Source organism: Saccopteryx bilineata, chromosome 6 (genome assembly GCF_036850765.1).
Source record: "Saccopteryx bilineata isolate mSacBil1 chromosome 6, mSacBil1_pri_phased_curated, whole genome shotgun sequence".
Classification (NCBI taxonomy): domain Eukaryota; kingdom Metazoa; phylum Chordata; class Mammalia; order Chiroptera; family Emballonuridae; genus Saccopteryx; species Saccopteryx bilineata.
In genome coordinates, this window is record NC_089495.1 from 15,938,341 (window position 1) to 15,958,220 (window position 19,880).

Consider the following 19,880-nt stretch of genomic DNA (forward strand, 5'->3'; position numbering starts at 1 on the left):
CTTCTAAGAAGCAAATCCTGGGCAGAATTAGAAGGTGCAATATCTATCTAAATAACTGTGAAGATAAAAGGGCAGGGAGAGCCTTCAGCAGCAGTGCTGATATAACCCCTGTGAGTGGACAGGACAGTCTGACAGCCTCAGATTACTGGGATCCTGTCAGCAGGAATTACCCTGTTCTAGTTACCTTTCCCTCACTACTGAGCCATTGATTTGAAGAGCCTGGTTGGAGGGAGGTGGCTTTGTAGAGAGAAAAATATAGCAGCCGAAGGCTGTCAATCACTATGCTTCTTGAAGGGACATCTAATCAGCACACTTCCATGGTCACTGCAGTATGGATGCCTTGGACTAAGGCTGCAGTTGTAGATGTGGTGAGATTTGGTCAAAGTTCTAACATATTTTGAGGAGTGAAAGAATAATATTTACTAAAGTATAGGATGAGGAAATTTTTTTACTTGAGATCCTGGAAGAAAGGTTATGGCAAGTCCTGAAATGGAGATTTGGAAAATGTGAGTTTCAAAGGCAGGGAAAGGGGATTCTGGGAAAAGTAAACTGTGCTGGATGGGTTAAAGCTGAGATGATTATTATGAATCCAAGTGGATAAGTTAGATACATTTCATTGGGTGAATGTTGGGCTGTGGTTATTAATTTGAATGCCTAGGTGGACAGATGGTTTATAGTATATAAAGGTTATCTAGGAGGTGAGTATAGTTGGAGAAAAAAAAGAAGGTAGTAACTCATGAGTCCTAGGTACTTTACAACGTCTATAAGCTAGAACAAGTAAAAAGGATTTAGCAGCACATTAGACATAGCCAGATTGGAGGAATAAGTGGTGTGTATTAAAACTGAGGCTCTGACTCAGAGACTATGCCATTCAGATGAGAAGGAGGGGCAGAATTGAGAACGATCTATCTAGGATCGTATGGGAAAGAAAGGACTTCCAGAAGGAGGGAATGGTTAATTGTTTTTGAAAATTGCTGAGAGTTTAAAAGGTTTCTGACCTCAAATAAATCAATGAAGTTGGCAGCGTGGAGGTCAGTGGTGACACTGACAAAAGTGGTTTCAGGGAAAGTTTGGAAAAAAAGCCTTATTGGGGAGAATAAAAGAAAGAATGAGAAGAAAGGAGTGGAGGCAGTGAGTATAGAAACTATTTTGAGGAAATCTGCTATAACAGGAAATGGGGATTTGGAATTGTTCTGCTAAGGGAGAGGTTTTTGTTTTAAGACAAGTGATAGTCCAATACATTTCGATGCTATAGGAATCATCTATGAGAGGGAGCAAACTCTGTGGTCCAGGAGTGCACAGACAAAGGTGCCTGAGTCAAATTCTTGAATAGAGGAAAGAGAATGAGATCCAGCACCTACCTGAGGCCAGATAATTCATCTATTTTTTAGCAGATTATACAGGTCAAATGCAGTTACACTGGTTTATCTGATAGTGAAAATTTGTTGAAATTCTTTCCTGATGACTTTAAAATTTTTTCAGTGAAATAAGGATCAAGGTCATTATTAGGGAAAGAGCTGTAGAGCAGGCTTGTTGGAGGTTTGAGGAGTTATGAAAGCCATTTAGGAGAGAGGGATAGTAAACTGAACAAGTAAATGTAATACTAATAGTTGAATAGTCCTGAGTGCCCACTTGAAGTTTATTTGAGACCAGTCAACATGGTTAGTGTTTTTCTCTATTCATTTCCTTTTCCTCGGATGTTGACAAAAACTTGGCATACGTTGTTTTTAATCATTATTGTGGTTTTGCAAAGCAGATATGATATAGGAAAAGGGCAAGGGAATTGACAGTACATGTAAAGGGGTGATTACAATGATGGATGTGAGATGTAGGCTAGGTTGGAAAAGAATTAAGAGCACGAAGCATAAGATAAACGGAATATGGTTATGTGAGTTCAGAGTACTTGGGATGGGTGAACTAAAAAATGAGATAGCAAGAGAATGTTGGAGTGATATTCTTTATAGTAAGATTACAGGGGAGATAGAATGAGTTTGAAACATGCAAAAAAGTCTAGGATGTGAACATAGGAGATAAAGTTGAGGGCTAGAGTAGTGGAATTGAGAAAGATCAAGTCAAGAAAGATCAATTTGTAAAGGAGCAGGAAACTGAATAAATAAATTTAATAATATTATTGAGAGTCTTTGGATATTGGTAAGACTACCTGCATGGATAGAGGGTTCACCGAGTAAAGATGGTGAGGAAAACAGTAAGCCAGAGATTCACAGATGAAGAATACGGTAAATGACTAGGAAGTATGAGAGAAAGCCTAGTTTCATATCATAAACTTTGAAGGAATTGTAAAGATTAGGCAGGAACTAGGGAAAGTGATCTTGTTACTCAGTAGTACATAGGGTATAAGAGGGAAAAACAACTGTGAACTGAGAGACTATTGATTTCCTAGATACTGTAGCAAATGATCACAACCTTGATGATTTAAAACAACAGATATTTGTTTTCTCACAATTCTTGAGGCCAGAAATCAAATCAGTATCAGTGGCCCCAAATCAAGGTGTCAATGGGACTATCCTCTCTCTAGTGGCTCAGGGGACAATCTATTTCTTTTCCTCTTTCATTGTTTGATGACTTCCAGCATTCCTTGGCTTATGGCCACCTCACTCCAAACTTTAAAGCCTTCAAATCTTACTGTGCCCCATGTTTATACTGTTCTCTTCTGTGTGTGGCAAAATCTTCCTTTGTCTTCCTCTTAAAAGCATACATGTGATTGCATTTAGGGCCCATCTGTATATATCCCCATCTCAAAATCTCTAATGTAACATCTGCAAAAACTATTTTCTTTTATTTTACCCCTATAGATTATGGTCACCTTCATAAGGCAGATGGACACCCACCTAAAGTCTGGCTCGAGTTTCAAGACTGATGATGCCACACACAAACCAAGAAGGTATGAAAGTGTTTACTATTTACAGAAACGAAGTTTGGGGACAGCGTGTATCAAATAGCCAGAAAGATAAGCCTGAGTTTTTAACATTGTTAGGGGTTGGGGGAGGAGGTGAGTGAAAGTTCCTGCATTCAAGAAGAGAATTATGTGGTTTAAATCTCTCACCAGCACTAAAGGAGGAGCACTGAGACTCTTATCAGCTTGTCCAGGTGTGGGCACAGTAGAAGGTGTGAGGGTGAGGCTTGAAATGAGTCCTTATAAGGTAATACTCACAGGTTCCAGTGTTTAGAATGTGAATAATACAGGGGAATGGTATGATTTTTCAACCCACCACAGAGAATTCTGAAAATGTCCTCTGGGGCAGTCTACATTTACGTACAATCAGAAATTGAAGAAAATATTAAAGAAGTTAATGCTAAAGGGGATTTTTAAACTAGTGATTCAAAGAACCAAAACCTATTTGCCTATTTTGTTGGTTTTACTCACTGCTTTATTTCCAGTCTCTACAAGTTTCTGTAACCGAGGTGGCATTCAATAAGTATTTTATGAGTGAATGAATGAATGAATGAATGAATGAATAAATAAATGAATGGAAAATGGACATTATTTCTAATAAACAGACTTATTGGAAAATAGTGCTTTTGCTGTTATTTGGACTTAAAATTTAGGTATGTTGGCCAAGTATAGACACCTTACTATTTTTAAATGTTTTATAGTGGAAGAAAGAAGGAAGGATAAATTTGGAGCTGGCAGGACACTTTGTGGAATTGACTCAGTATGCTCACCCATATATGAATGAATAAACAATGCTGAATTCACTCTAATGGCCAGAGAGAGAATTCTGAAACAACAGCCTGCCTCCCACTTGACATAGCTGTTTCTCTTACCACTTTCTGGCCCTCTGTCTCCACACAGATGATCTCCTGGTCACTGCTTTGACTTCCCAAGGACTCGGAACACAGTAAATATGTACTACGAAAAGAAAATTTCCCCCAGGGGTAGTGTGAAAAAAAATTAAAGCTATTTATAAGATATTAACTGAAAGACAGAAAGAGAAGGAGGGAGAGAGAGTAAGAGAGAGAAAGAGAGCAAGAATAGAAATATATAGTACAGTCAAGAGTGTAGCTTTAGGGTATTGGACCTCTGAAAAGGGAGGAGAAAAAGAGAGATGCCTAATCATAGCAATAAAGCAGAGTCAAAGGTACTTCTTGCACATCCTCTTTTTATCCTCTAGAGATTAATTACCACGCAATATAACCCTTATTTCTTTTCACATTTTCTGTTACTGGGCACTGATTTACCAAATGATTCATTTCCAAGGTGTCCCGTTCCCTTCTTTTTGTCAAAAATATTCAGGAAAGGAGGATGCCCTTAGCCAACCTTTTAAACCACTATTGTACCTTGTAAGATAGCTCATCTGGAATTCTTCTTGTTTAGGGACTGTGACAAACAAGCACCCAGCAAATGAACACATCATCTCAGATAGCCCACCCCAAGCTTTCAGGGAAAGAAGCAATTTCTTTCCTCAGAGAGGATGGTTGCATTGTCAGCACCTGTGATTTGTTCTGCTGTCCCGCATTTTGTGATACCACTCTTTGACCCCTCTAAAAGACTCAGGTCAGAGACACCTGGCTGGAGGCCTCCGTTTTATTGTCTGACAGGAAAGGTTCGATGTTTCCAGTTTGTTCTCCTGTCAGTGTGCAACTATTGCATCTTTCTTGGGTGAGTGCTTTAGTCCGTGTGGCAGCCCCTGTGCTCAGCCAGTGACCAGAGGGGAGTCTCCTCTAGAGCTTGCTCACGGGGTCAAGGACTCCTCAGCTCCTTCCAGGTCCCCGTTTTCCATCTCCAGCCGTGCTCTGCCCTCCCTGTCAGTTCACCGTGATTCTGGGTCTTCTTGGCTGGCATCCTTGCCTTTCCCTTGTCATCTTGGCTGCATTCTCTCTGTGACATCTGGGCGTTCTCTGAGCCCCAGCGCTCCCCTTATTTGCCTGGCATGGTGGACACATGGGGTGATTTGGGAGCAGCACAATTCTGGAACTGCGGATTCCAGGACAGCAGTCATGATGTCATGAGGTCAGTGAAGCTGACCCCAAGCTTCTTCAGGGAAGGAATTGACCCGGCTGCGTGCGTCCGAGAAGGGTGATGGTCCCTGCAATGTAATTCTTTGTTGGCGATGCTTACCAATACCTGCCATTATATTATGGTGTCGTAAAACAAAGTCACTACAAATGGCCAGTTCACAGTATAAAATGTCCTGTTTTTCCTGGTTTTCGAGTGTACTTTGGCCATTGGTTATGGACAAGGATTTTGGTTACTCTATTTTTAAACAACAGTGGTCTTTTAGGTCTAACTATCAATTTAATGGTGCCAATGGCCATCAAAACAAAGAAAATTACACAGTAAGCCTGTCTTTCTTTTGTAAAGGGCATCATTTCCATCTTATTGCAGTACTGAGCAGAGACCGCTTCCCAACACCTCCGTGACCGTTGTCCACACACGGGGGTGAACCAACGAGCAAAGGGCACTTTGTTTTCGGTTTCTTCACTTCAACTGGGGAAACAATTTTTATAGCATCACTTTTATGTTTGGAATATTGGTAGTACCGAATAAACCAAGTAGAAAATGATAGCTTTTTAGAAAGAGAAAGAAAGAATAAGACTCGTGATAGTGATGAATGATACACAATTAAAAGATGTCGACACACAAATACCCAGGAGCAGGGACACTTTCATTATACCTCGGATCCACATGAGGTATTCATTTGGTGAATTTTAGAGAGTGCTTTCCAATAATACATTTATGAAATAAAGCGAAAGGGGGCATAAAAGAAAACAGTAATTAAAAAGTAAGGAAATAAAATGTCACTTAATTCAACTAGATATTTTAGAAGAAAATTCTATGATTAAAGTGTACCAAGGGAGATTGGTTTAAAATCCCATTACCTAAGATACATGAACATTTCCAAGGCCCTAAGCCAGGGGTCAGGAATCTATGGCTCATGAGCCAGATGTGGCTCTTTTGATGGCTGCATCTGGCTTGCAGACAATTCTTTAATAAAAAAAAATAATAACATTAAAAATATAAAACATTCTCATGTATTACAATCCACTCATTTCCTGCCACTCGTGTTCATGGTTGTGGGTGGCTGGAGCTGTCTTCTGGGATAACACCAAATTTTTATTGGATAATGCATAACGTACATGGGTCGTTGTATGGCTCTCATGGAATTACATTTTAAAATATGTGTCGTTCATGGCTCTCTCAGCCAAAAAGGTTCCCGACCCCTGCCCTAAGCTATATGGTAGGAAAAAACAACAAACGACAAAAAAAGAAAAAGAGAAACAACTAATTGTTCCAAAAGAAATTAATACAAATGGTTTTCATTAGTTGTTGCGTGGCTTTTAACCTAGAAAGGAACTAAACCTGATTGGAAAAAAATAGCCTTATAATAAAGTGTTAAGAGACTATAAATTTGAAGTTTGAATAGAGAGAATTAAATGATCTCACTGAACCACCTTAATAAGTTGGTATAAATGTGATACAATTTCCTAAAATGAAAGCTCTTACGTAGCACTTTGAATTTTCTGGGTTCTTTCTGCGGTTTGTGGCTTGATTACGTGCCATGGAACTGATTCTATCTATCATCTATCTGTCTAGTTACCTACCTACCTTTCTATTACCCAGGATCCAAAGGGTAACCCCTGTACAACCTTTAAATTAATTTTTTTTTCACTTAAAAATATTTGCTTACTATGAAAATTCTATCTTTTTACCCATCTTAGAGGAAGAGATGTTGATCACATGTTTTAAGAGTAATACTTTTGATCCTTCCCCTTTCACCACTTTAGAAACCTTGTGTGCTTATCTCCTCTCTCTTTTGCACTTTATCCTTTTTTTTTTTCTTTACTGGTTGCTTTCTCTCTTTTCTGCCTCCCCAAACTTTGTAGTAAGGGTGCACTGCTTCTACCTCTCCACTGAGGCCCAGAAAGCCATATTTTGTCTGGTTGCACATCTCTGATCCTGAAATCAATGCCGTATGCTCTCTCCTCATCCTAAAATTGGTGGCTGCTGGAGCCTGATGGATGAGATCCTGGCTCCTACACTTCTAATCCAGCTATCATATATAGTAGGGCAATTTACTTGATTTTGTTATTTATATCTATGCAGATAGCTCCTTTGTCACCACGGCCAGCAGGACCTCAATTCTGTGACCTATCCTAGCATTTCTGGTTGCCTTTTGGATATCATTTTCCTACACATTTGAACTGAGAGTAAACTATTTTCAACAGGACTTTTAACTGATCCTTCCTCCCTAAGGCTTCTAGCCTCCATTCCAACATCAGTTAGGGTGATTTCACCTAAAACACCGCCAGCTCAGATTTTATTCTTGGTTATAGTTGCCTCCAGACATTTTTGATTATACATTAATTTTAAGAAAACTTTTTTGAATCACCTCCAGTGTATCTATATGAATTTATAAATTTTACACATATTATCTTGTCTCTCTGTGTATTGGATATTTGTCATTAATTTTATTTTGTTGGACAGCATAACAATATGTAAAGTTTCTAATATTTTCTTCTATATTCTTGTCTCTTCACTCCCCTGAAGGACATTTTGGTTGTTTACAGGTTATAAAGGAAGGAGTGTGATAATCAGATTTGCCTTTTATTCACTCATTCTATGCACAGTGTGGAGGACAGAGTTGAGGTAAATAGGGCTAATGAAAGGAAGGCTAGTAACTAAAGTATTGCAGTGGACCAAGCAAGAGAAAGTGAAGGTCAAACTCAGAACAGCCAAGGAGATGAAAAGGAAGAGGTATTTTTTTAGAACTATTTTGGAAGGCTGAATTGACAAGACCTGACCATTGGATGGTGGTGGGGAGTGGATCTGAGAGGTGAGGGTAAAGGAGTAGAGAAATAAACTAATGCCAGTTCTGTTTGGGGGAGTAGGAAGGAGGACAGTGTTCATGTTTAATGAGACTGAGGCTTCAGTAGATAAGCTGATTTGGGAGTTAAATTGAATTCAAGTTAATATAGTTTTATTTCCTTTCAAAATTTCTTGTTTTTCTGCTATACAGCTTGTATTATTTTTCTTTTCTAAATCTCCACATTTAGGCTTAATCTATGCTACTCTGTATTCACATTGTCCTCCTAAAATACGAAAACCTTTTTTTCCAGTAAACTCTTTTGATATTTATAATATATCTTTCATTCTAATTTTATGGATGACTTCTTTTTTTTAATATATTATATTTCAGGCAGTACAGGCTGTTACTCTTTAGGAACAAATGACCTCATAGTTTCATAGTGGCTTACTATAAATAAAGTTTATTTCTAGCTCATGTAACTTTACTTTATTTCATGTACTTTCATCCCAATGTACATTTCAGGTTGGGACCCAGACCAAAACTACCATTCCAATGTAAGTAGTTTATTTTATTGGTGAGCCCAAGAGAATAAAAATGTGAGGCAGGGAAGAAAATAAGGCCAAAAGGCTTCATTTTCAAGCAAGTTATCACTATTGACAACTGGGATTTAATTTTCCTGTGGAACTCTAAGAGCCAGGGCAAACTACGCACCTGATTACAGTAATCCCTGCCAAGGCTCAAGGGAGTGGTGATATTTACACAACGATTTCCATCAGCTATTGGCTGAGGCTGCATCTATGGCTCTTTGTTCTCCAGTGTTTCAAGTCCAGAGTGAAGATGACCAACATGGCTCAGAGTGAGAAACAGCTCTCGTGCAAAAAATGTATGCGTTGGCTCTTGCACGCCAGAGAGGTGTGCATGGCTGTAAGGGATATGGAGAGCTACCTGTTAAGTCTGTCAAGGGATAAACAAGTAAATAGGTAAAGCACTACCAAGATAAAATTGAATAATTTTACCACTATTTATTTCAAAATTTAGCTAACTCCTGTGTAATCTACTTGTGATACCTATCGCCATAGCTATTGTCAAAATTTTACAGCGTACATTAATATGAGTCATATATCTGTAGTCACTACACCTGATTATTTATATGTCTATACTTTCATTTTGTCATCTTATATTATATTATAATGTATAATCTGTTTCTTAAAACAATTGTGACTATCCTCAAGATAGAAATTGTATCTTACTCATTTTCAGTTATCTTGCGATTATCACTCAAAAAAAGTTTGCACACATATCAATGAAATACATAAACAGACACACTCCAATTCCTTTGAAATTAAGAAAGTTAATGTTGCTTTAAAAAATAATAAATGCCTCACATCTCTTACTGTACTTTTAGAAATTTCTTAGCTGTGTTTTTATAACGATAGGGCATTATTATTATATATGTCAAAGAATGTATGAGCATTGTTTTAAAGTAATTCTTTAGAAGAAAATTAATTTTAAATTTCTAATAAATATTACATTCTCCTTGGGCAGACACATGATGAAATGAAAGGTGTCATTTATTACTTTAGGGACTGAGAAGGTCTAATAAAGAAATGTAAGGAGTAGCTTCTAGCTTGGGAGCATTCATTTTAAATTCTAGGAAAGAGTTAGCTATGTTACCACTTAACCTTTAATATGAATAGCAAAATAATATAAAAGAGAAACTGGGAATATTTGTGAATAAAATATAAACAAACAGTTCCTATTTGCTATGTGCATTCTGTTAAAAGCTTTGCCTCTGCCCAATATATCTTATGGCAACATTCTTGTAAATTCTGTATAATTTAGAAAGCAAATTCAATGTATGTGCAGGCGCATTCTCCTCTGAGACAATTTGTTATAAGAGGAATTTCGCTGCCAAGTCTCATGGAACACGTAAGTTATGCAGAGCATTCTGAAAAGTTAGCTTTTAATGCAGTCATTGGGGCTACATTGTCATAACAAAGTTCTTAGGCAGTTTTGCAAACATCCAAAAGCAGCTTTGATTTTTCCTTCGTATAGCAGTATTCGTCATTTATAAAAAAGGTGTTTCGACCATTCTTTTCTCTGATACAGTTGGTCAAGGTTCATGGTCAAAATAGATTGCTCCCAGGATTTCTGCAGGTGGTCACTGGGCAGCAGCAGAGCTAAACTGGTAGACCCACTTCTTTATTTTATAGCCCACTTTACCCATCTCGAAGCAGCGCTGCATGCGCCAGGCTCGGTTTTGATGAATGATGTGTGGAGCTCAGACGGAAAAAAGGTGAGTATCTTCCAAAGCCAGGCCTCTGAGATTCATAAATTATTTATAAAACACTGCAACCTGCTGCTGCAGTGGTCAGGGCCAGTTTCTAATATGAGGACGAGAGCTCTTTAATCACACCCTTCCCCTCAGCAGGAAAACGATTGGCATCAAACCCAGCACAGCGAGCCGAGCGGAGGCACGGGAGGAGTGGGGCTGACGGCAAGGCAGGATTGCCTTTTAGAATGCGAGTCTCTTATCATTCACTGGCTTTGAGAGGTGACTGCCAACTTCATGAACCTATGTGGTACTAGAAATGCCATCGTAAATTCATCTAGCATTTTCTTCTGTGTAATGCCCTAAAAGTGTCACCAGCACTTTATGGATCTTTATAACAATAAGTACTATAGAATTGTGGGTACACATTGTCTCTCTACCTTCCATATTCAAATACTATCATCATTTTTCTCAGTCAAAAATATGTACATTTAATAATTCTAGTGCCAAACCAGTAGTCTAAATTTACCAATAACATTTTAAAATTTAGAAATACACTCAGTGTCTCAACCATTGACTAAGAAACTGAGACAGAAAGCATTTTCTAGTATCTGATCTAAATAATCAAATTATTACTTTTACCACTGAATATTTACAAATTTAATTTCTAAATAAAACGAGTTAAATGATCAGTGTGCCCATGCCTTAATTGATATGGCAATAAGACTTTCAAATATCATATGCAGGAAATGAATAAAATAATCATTTGTTGATAGAAATTTCAGTCAATTTTTAAATTGTTGACAACCCAATTCCATCATTGCATTGCTTTACATCTAGATCCTAAAATGTTTATTTGAGTGAAAGAATAGATAGAAAATTAATCAGTAAATATATAGTTTATTGTTTAACGGTTCCTATAACCATTAAGAAGTGGGTTTCATTAGCTGTACAATCAGTGTACACAAGAAGGCTTAAGTTTTTCTGCTAACCCACAGGGAGAAGGAGTTTCTAGAAGTCAATGGCACGAAAGTAGTTTTCTACACCCTAGTGAGTTGTGGATTGGGACAGAGTTAAAACTGCCAACTCTTTGTGGACTTCTCTTGGAAGTTCAAGTACCGGTGTGAGGCGAGGGGCCTGAGGCTGCCTCTCGCAGGAAAATCATCCGCTCTCAGGAGTCCCAGGAACAGTCGCGGTTCCAGGGCTGCTTGGGGCACAGCGCAGCCTGTGGTGTGTTTGGTAATAAAAGATAATTACATCAGCTTCTTGGGAGCAAGGACCTCATATAGCGAGGACACTGTCCTGGCATTCATGTGACTCTGAATAAATACTTGTTAAATGGGTAAAGAAGCAAATGAATACTATCTATCTACATGTTGTTTCTTTCCAAATATGCCCGTATAATGATTTTCTAGTTAATTCTCATTGATGTTCTTGGACTCACAAATATTTTGGTATTATCAGCTTTAAGAATATGTATATATTTGTGTTGTTCTTTCTTTTAATGTTTGACTTAATTGAGTTTTTAAAAAATTTTTTAATTTAAAAACCTCAGGCCATAAATATTTTATTGTTTTCTTTAATGTGTCCATTTGCCTAAAAGTTTACACACCACCAGCCTAGCACAGTGATGGTTCAGAAGGTGTTATTTTGTTACCCAGGGGACATTTAACAACGTCTGGACACATTTCTGGTTGACACAGCTTGGGAAGAGGGTGCTTGCTCCTGGCGTTCAGTGCGTAGAGACCAGGGATGCTGCTATATATCCTACAGTGCTCACAACAGCCCTCCCAACAAAAGCTCATCCAGCACAAGGTGTCAGTAGTGCTCAGGCCTCGCAGAACTGGATGCAGTCCAGGGACGTGAAGGTGAATTTGTCTCCTAGTTCTGCTGTAACTAACTACCGGCACTGGGTGGCTTAACAGCATAAGTTTATTCTCTCTCACTTCTTCAGGCCAAACATCTGAATTAGGGTGTTGGCAGGGCCATCTCCCTCTTGGGAACAATCCTCCCTTACTCGCTCAGCTTCCAGGGCTCCTTGGCTTATGACTGCATTAGCAGAGTGTTCTAGTCTCTGTAGTTGATGCTCTGACATCTGGGGCCTTGCTGACATGGGATAGGGACATTTGCATGTCCTTGAACTCAAACATTCCTCTGGGACTATGCTGTCCAGTAGACGTGACTCATCCCTGTCTCAGGTACATCCCTCCCCTGTCTGGAAATCATGTGAGGCCTGTCGACTTCTTGCACGAAGTTAGTCTACGTGTTCTATTCTGAATGCTTCTACTGCAAGTTATTTTACAATTAATTTTTTCCTTTATGCTTTTACATATTTTCTCTATTTAAAAAAATGTTTGTATAAGTTAATTAAAAGCTTGACTTATTAATTTTCCTCCAAAGAAAGAATTTTTAAATATCTTTAAAAAAATTAACTCCACCATCTTGTTTCAGTCACTCAGTTCTACTTTAATTTTTCTTATGTTTTTAAATTTTCTTCTATATTTTGTTGATATTTTAAACAGTATTTTTGTTTTGTTAATATGATTATTTAAGGCTAGAAAATTTCTTGAGTGCAGCTTTAACTATATCCTATGAATTTAAAAAATATATAGTTATACTGATTATAATGCTTTTTAAGATATTATGCAACTTTTATTGCTTTGGCCCTAAGTGATGTGGGAAAACTTTTAAAATATATATATTTTAGTATTTTTATGAGTTTTACTTTCTTATCTCATTGCATTTAATTAGGTGTTATTTTCCCCCCAAAACAGTACAGAACTAACATTGATATTTCCACTGGTAGATATGAGAGTTTGCTGATGATAGGTTGTAGAACAGACACTTTTAAAGAAAAAAATACTACAAACTTATGAAGTTCAGTTACCTTACACACTTTTCTCCTAACCTACTAATCTCATAGCTTGGCCTCACTGGGATTGTGAGACGTACCCATTGCTAGTGTGTCCTTACCTCCTGAACCCCTTGCTTCCCTGACTTGGTTATCGCTCTCAATGCATGAAATCCAGTTCTCCAGCTACAGGTGTGCACACGCCAGCCACCAGCGCAATCCTCCCTACAGTAACATGCTTTCTGCACAGCGTCCCTTCTTGGAGACGTCCCAAGTTGAAGGCTGTTAACCTTACCTCACGCTTTTCCTTTCCCTCCATTTGTACCCATTTTGTCCAGGGTGTGTAATTCAAATATAAATGGTTTTGGTCACAAAACCCCAACTCCTCCCTCCCCGCATAGCCTTTACTCCACCTTTTGCAGCGGTCAGTCCATCCGGAAGGCACTGCCGCCTCCTCCCGAGTCCGTCTGACTCTCCGCCAATTAGAGCATGCCCTGCAGCCCCTACATCTTCAAGGCGGCTCTCAGAAAGAGAGAGACGTCTTCCTTTCTTTGTTTGATTGCTTCTCTGTCTCTTAATTATTTTAAAAGGAAAAAGGACATGGTAGGTCTAAGAGTACAGAAATTTTTCTCTTGTTTGATTTTAAAGTATTAATTTCAAGTGCTGTAGGAATTTTAGCTGAAAATATTGCCTCTTATAACGTATCTCCACCACCATGAGTATTACTCTCTAGAGAATGTCTTAGGAGATAGTGTGTTGTAGAAAGAGAGTATTTTCTGAAATCAGATTGCTTTTGGATTAAAGATGGGCCCGCCTCTCGACAGCTGTCTAATCTTGGGAAAGTGGGAAGGAGAAAACTTGCTTTACTTCTCTGTTGGAGGAGGGTTCTTTCTCCAAGGGTTTTTGCAAGGATAAAATGAGAACGTCTTTCCAGCTCCTCAGAGACAAGAAGCACTCCATAACTAGTAACCATTTTATCTTCATGTAGATGTTAAAGTTTGCCAGGAATTCTTTGGGTTATATATTCTGTAATTTAGTACGGCTTTCACACACTGACTCTGGAAAACCTTCCCTGGGACACCGAGAAAGGACTTTAGAGCTGCTTGGATATTTTTTCAGCTGTTCTGGCTTTTAAGAGAGAAAAATAAATCAAATTTTTAAGAGGCATTAGGTCATTTATTTTCCTTGTTTACTCTCTATATCTGAGAGGAGACCCCACAAAGCTCTCATCTTCAGCTGCAAATAACTACACGACACATCATGGTATCTGGGAAGGAAGGGAATAGAGACGTGACAGAAATCAGGCATTCCTGTTTGCTTGTTTTCCCATCTTCCCAGCCCCCAATTCTTATGTACGATCTTGAAATAATTCAGCTTGGTGTTGAATACTGGGTTCTGGCCTATGAACGAGATTACACTCCGCTGAATGTTGCATCTCCTGATAGTTAGGACGCTGACATCTATAAATTCCAGTTTGGAATACAACAAACTTGGAAATGGTCCTTTCCTAAATGGATCATCATGATTATTACAACATTTGGAGAAGTCAAAGGGCAGCAGAAAAGCTATTAGTAGAAGGGCATGAGTGTGTGTGTGTCTCTAGTTTTAATTGAACATTAGATATGTCATTTCTTAAAAAAGATTCTCATCTCTATAACAGTTTTCCTGCTTCAGGTTTAAAAGAGGTTTAACTCATTTCCTTTTAGGACGTAACCTGTATTTGGCATTTTTAAATAGAAATACCATTTTTTAAAAACACTCTTATTTTATTTTTAGTTTCTCAAAGAAAATTCTGCTCTTTGGAATCTGATTAACTGATTCTCTCTCTATATATAGATAGATAGATAGATAGATAGATAGATAGATAGATAGATAGATATACACACATACAGTGGTACCTTGAGATACAAATTTAATTCGTTCGGTAACCGAGCTCGTAAGTCAGTCAACTTGTAGTATATCACACTGCCAATACTGGACCCGTGCGCCAATATGCCAACTAGCGGCAGCTTCCTGAATCACGACTCGTATCTCAGAATTTCGTTCGGATCTCGAACAAAAATATGGACCGAGTCGCAGTTTGTATCTTAAAGAAAATTGTATGTTGGTTTGTTCGTATCTCAAAGTACCACTGTATATATATATATACATATATAATTTGTTGTTGTCCTTATATTCATCTTTGGCACACCATGTATTTTTAAATATATTTCAAATTTGAAAAATATTTACTTAAGATAACTAAATTGTCCTTACCAAAATAATTTCTGTGTTCCATGCTCTGATTCAGTGTTTTTGCTAATTTCTTTTAGAAGTTTTAGATATTTTCTATACTTATACTTAGTGTACACAGCCTTGTGTAACTTGTCTGTCCAGACACATATTTTTTCACAGGTGTGGTCACTGGGCCACACATTTACCTACCTATCTTCTTCACAAGAGCTGGTGAGAGCTTGGCTATATTGTAAGATTTATGGTCTTTGAACCGCTGCTGTTTCTCAGCTACTCACCCCCATTAATCAGTCTGACGTATTGACCCTGCTGCTATCTGGAACTGTGAGCTTAGATCAGCTAGGTTGTCATGAGAGTCCATCCATTATATTTCCAGGCTTTAACTTCTCTGTGCAACCCAGTTTAATCGTGCTGGAAAATATCTAGATATCACTTAACACTGAGGGGCTCTAGAAGGGAAAGTTCCAAATGGGTTTGGATAGACAACCAATAATTCTGAGCCAAATCTGTAAAAGGTGCAGATGTCATTTACAATTTGTAGGCACTGTAGACTTTCAATAGAGAAAGATAAGCTTTTTGATGGTACTCTTTAATCATGGAAAGATAAAATTATGAACACGCAAATTCAGTGTCTCTTTGCCTTGGATACAGGGGCAGGCTTGCATGGTTGCAATTTATCTCATTTTCCTGGGATTCATCGATTCTGACATTTAATTAAATTGATTAGCCACAATAATCACTAAAGCAATTATTTGCCAAATAACATTGAAAAATAAACTTAGCTTGAATTTGTGATTTCCTTTATTGTTTCTATCCAGAATTGGAAATAATTAAGGAATAGGAAATTGAATATACTTTGAATTAGGGAACTGAACATAATTGTACATCATAATTTGTCTGTGTATAATAACCACTGTGCACTTGCTTGTTTCTTACTTTGTGAGTATTCATAACATTAATTTCAGGAAGCTCGGCATTTTTATAGCATATTCAATTTTGCCCATGTTTTCTTTCAACACAACCTGCTATTCAATTTTTCTTTAAGAAAAAAACACAAATCGTCACTTTTCAAGTCACATAATGCTTTTGTTACAGTCGATCTTTGTTAAAAACATATATCATTTGAAAATTCAAGCAACTTATAACTTATAACCACTTGGGTAAATAGTCTCCATAATGGATTTTCAGCTTGAGTATTTCAAGCGTCCTCATTGGTCAGTCATGGTGGACTCTTCTGGAGAGGAAAACTAAAGTCATGCTTAGTACCACTCTCTGAACTCAAAAGTTCTTTTTGTGGCTGATCTTCATAAGATCTTCTTTCCTTTGAAGGATTATATTCTTTCCAAAAACAATACTAATGTGTACAAACACACTTCTGTGTACACATGCATATGCACACATGTAAATATGTAAATACATTCAACTCTTCTTTCCAAATTTGGTATTTTTAAAGTAAGTAAAACTCAAATGATGTGCTATGTATCCAATATATACATATATATTTTTTTTTCCTGTGGACTCATCAGTCTTGACTCTTTCAAGCCTTCCTGTCTACCCTTCCTCCAGTGTCAAGCTCTTACATGTAGACGTAGGTTTCAGTCAGCCCGAATGCTTTCGGTTCCTCATCCACAACATGCCATCTCTTGTATCAGGAAGATCTTTTCTTTAAGGTTTCAGCACCCTGTGGGATTGGTTTCATAGTTCAGAGAGAGGGGCTACTCTGCCCTCCGAGTCTCATCACGGATACATGTAGGCACTGCTTTCAGTGCTTTAGATGTAAGTGCTTGTTTAGTCTTTACAACAATATTGTAGGCTGGGGGATGCATATTTTTAAATGAAGAAAACTGCCCCAGGTCACAATACTAAATGAAGGAACATAGATTATACCCAATGCCATTTGGATCTAAAATCTGTGCATTTAATTGCTATACTTTATGGCTGAATACTAAGCTCTTATCTCAAAACCTTAACAAAAGGACTCTAAATTATTGGTTCTCATCTCAGTTTCAACCAGATTAAGCATTTAATCATTTTTTTTCTACTGTTTTATGGATGGGGCCTTATGGGAGGATAAAGCGAATTATAAAACACTAAAATAGAAATTAACTTCCTCTAAATGTATGTTTTCTCTATATAAACAGATATACAGGAGTGGGCAAAAGCAAGTTTACAGTTGTGAGTATGCAAAACAGAGTTTATTCTTGTATTATATATTAATCATTGTATTATTTATTTGTATTATAACCGTAAACCTTCTTTTGTCCACACCTGTGTATATATAAACATATGTGTTTATAAATGCAGAGAATGTATTTGTAGAGGAAATTTATATACATCTGTGTACACACACATTCTCTGAATTTCCCTTACCCACTAGAACATTAATACTTCCTGTTTGTATATTTGTTTGGGAAAAAGATAGTGAGCAAGACTTCCCTAGGGAAAGACAACTGTCTGCTTGGGCATCGGAGTCACCAAATAACTTTATCCAATTAAACTTCCAAGTGAACGTTGAGTTCCCTCTTTTGTATATAATATTCTAGAAGAATTCAACAATGCAATCTTTTCCAAAATATTCATTAAGCACTTATCATAGGATGGTGGATTTCACTTCATAGGATATATAAGTAACATATATACATACCAAATGCAGGGAAAACAGACAATAAACACAATGTAAGATAAATTATAGGGAATTTTAGAAGAGTGATGAGTATTATTGGAAGAGTATAGGCAAAGGTAAGGAGAATAGAAGTCACAGATTTTGGGTTTGCAATTTCAAATAGGGTGGTCACTTTGGAAAAAAGCTTTTCAGTGTTGCAAATGTATTCAATGACATTTTAGAATCTTGGACTACAGCATAAATGTGGAGTTAGAATAAATAGCTGTAAAGAAAGAAAATTTAAATTTAAAATTAATATATTGGGAATGTTTTGAAACTTCAAAATTATGGCCAGGTCACTAGAATACCTTATTTTCATAAAGGGTGCTACTTTATTTAATTTTCAAGGATTAGGCACAGGGATTTGTGAGTTATTCAAAAATACAGCTCCTCTCAGTAGAAATAAGGAAGCTATGCCTCCAACTCTCGTTGGGCAGAGTGCAGCACTGAGGGAACAGGCACAAGAGCCAGGGCTTCCGGCCAGGGATGGAGTAGGTTGACAGCAGCAATGGCTCTAATCTGTTCACATCTCTCGGTATCCACATACTTGGTAGCATCCTCTCATGCAGATTCTAGTATTGGCTATCTGATTGCTTTGAAAATGGGACATTAGCAAATCTGACTCAGGCAGAGACTTGAAGATGCTTATGGATTCAAGCTAGTTTGTTGAGGCTATTAGAGTCTGCTGACTACTAAGCAAATAAGCCCAGACACTCCTCTGGAGGATGACAGACATTTGCCCCCAACTACATGGATAACATTGATTATCCATTAGATATCTGAGAGGCCAGGCTTTTTCAGCTGACCCACAAGCTAATCAAGATTATCACAAATGCTCAGATGAGTCTCCTTGAGACCAGACCTGCCCAGTAGAGCCCAACCCAAATTGTCTACTCAGAGAATAGTGAACTAAATAAACAGCTGTTGTATTAAGAGAGTAAGGTTAATGTAGTGTGTGAGACAGCAAAAAACTGACACAGTGTATTTAACCACTTCAAGACTGGTAGCCCATCATAAAGTATTTTATCCAAATACCACTTAATCTAATTTGTAGGCTTTTATATGTTTCTCTATGGAAATATTTTATAGAGACAAACTAGTTGTTATGTAAATAAAACGATACATCATTATGAATACACTTTGTTACTTTTGTAGACAATGAGCAAATACAATTGTTTTTGAAGCCATAGGGACATCTATAAATTCTGGATAGACATTAACCATATTTTCATTGTTGTGTCTAGGCACATTCTGCCCCCACCACCTCCCAAATAGTGACCTGCTCAGGGCACATCTATGGACAACATTTGTCAACTATAGGAAACAAGGCCAGCAATTAAAGTTGATTATGCAGAAGAAATGCGTAGTATGAAAATTGAAATTAGACATGCTTTATTATAAAATGTGATGATTACTTTTACTCCTGGACCAAATTGAATAAAATGCTCATTGATCTGAATTGAATTTCAATTTGCTAAGGTTGGTGCGAGCCAACTTCTGTCCAGCACCATTTGAATAGAAAGGCTTGCGAGGCCCGTAGCCTATGCCTTGCAGGTGATTAAAAAAAAGTCAATAAATTACTTTTTACTACAGGAGAAATTTCTGCTTTGTATGCCAACAAAGAGTTGAAACGCCAGAAGCGGCCGAGGACTAAATTACTAAACACTTATTTTTATCACATCAGAACTTTAATGCCAATGCTTGATTACAATGGGCAAGCCGATCGCGGGACTTTGGACTGCGAGGCGCCCAGGCTTTTATATTCATTAGGAAAGTTATTGATTCTGGGAAGTTACCACTAATAAAACTACACTACTTTTTCAATCATGTTATATGCACACAGACAGATGATTTGATCAATGATATTGAGCAAAGGAAAAGCACTCATTGCCTCCAATCTATTTCCTTTCCCTCCTAAATTGTACACTGGTCTCAGCAACAGGGTCCAGTACATATATATGGACCCAGGTAAGCCTAATGTGGATTCCTCTGTGTATGACAGAAAATTCTTATGTGGCTTTACAGAGCTATATATTATTTTGATAATGAAATTGTATGGTATTGATAAAACATGAAGCAGAATCTAAAGTAAAA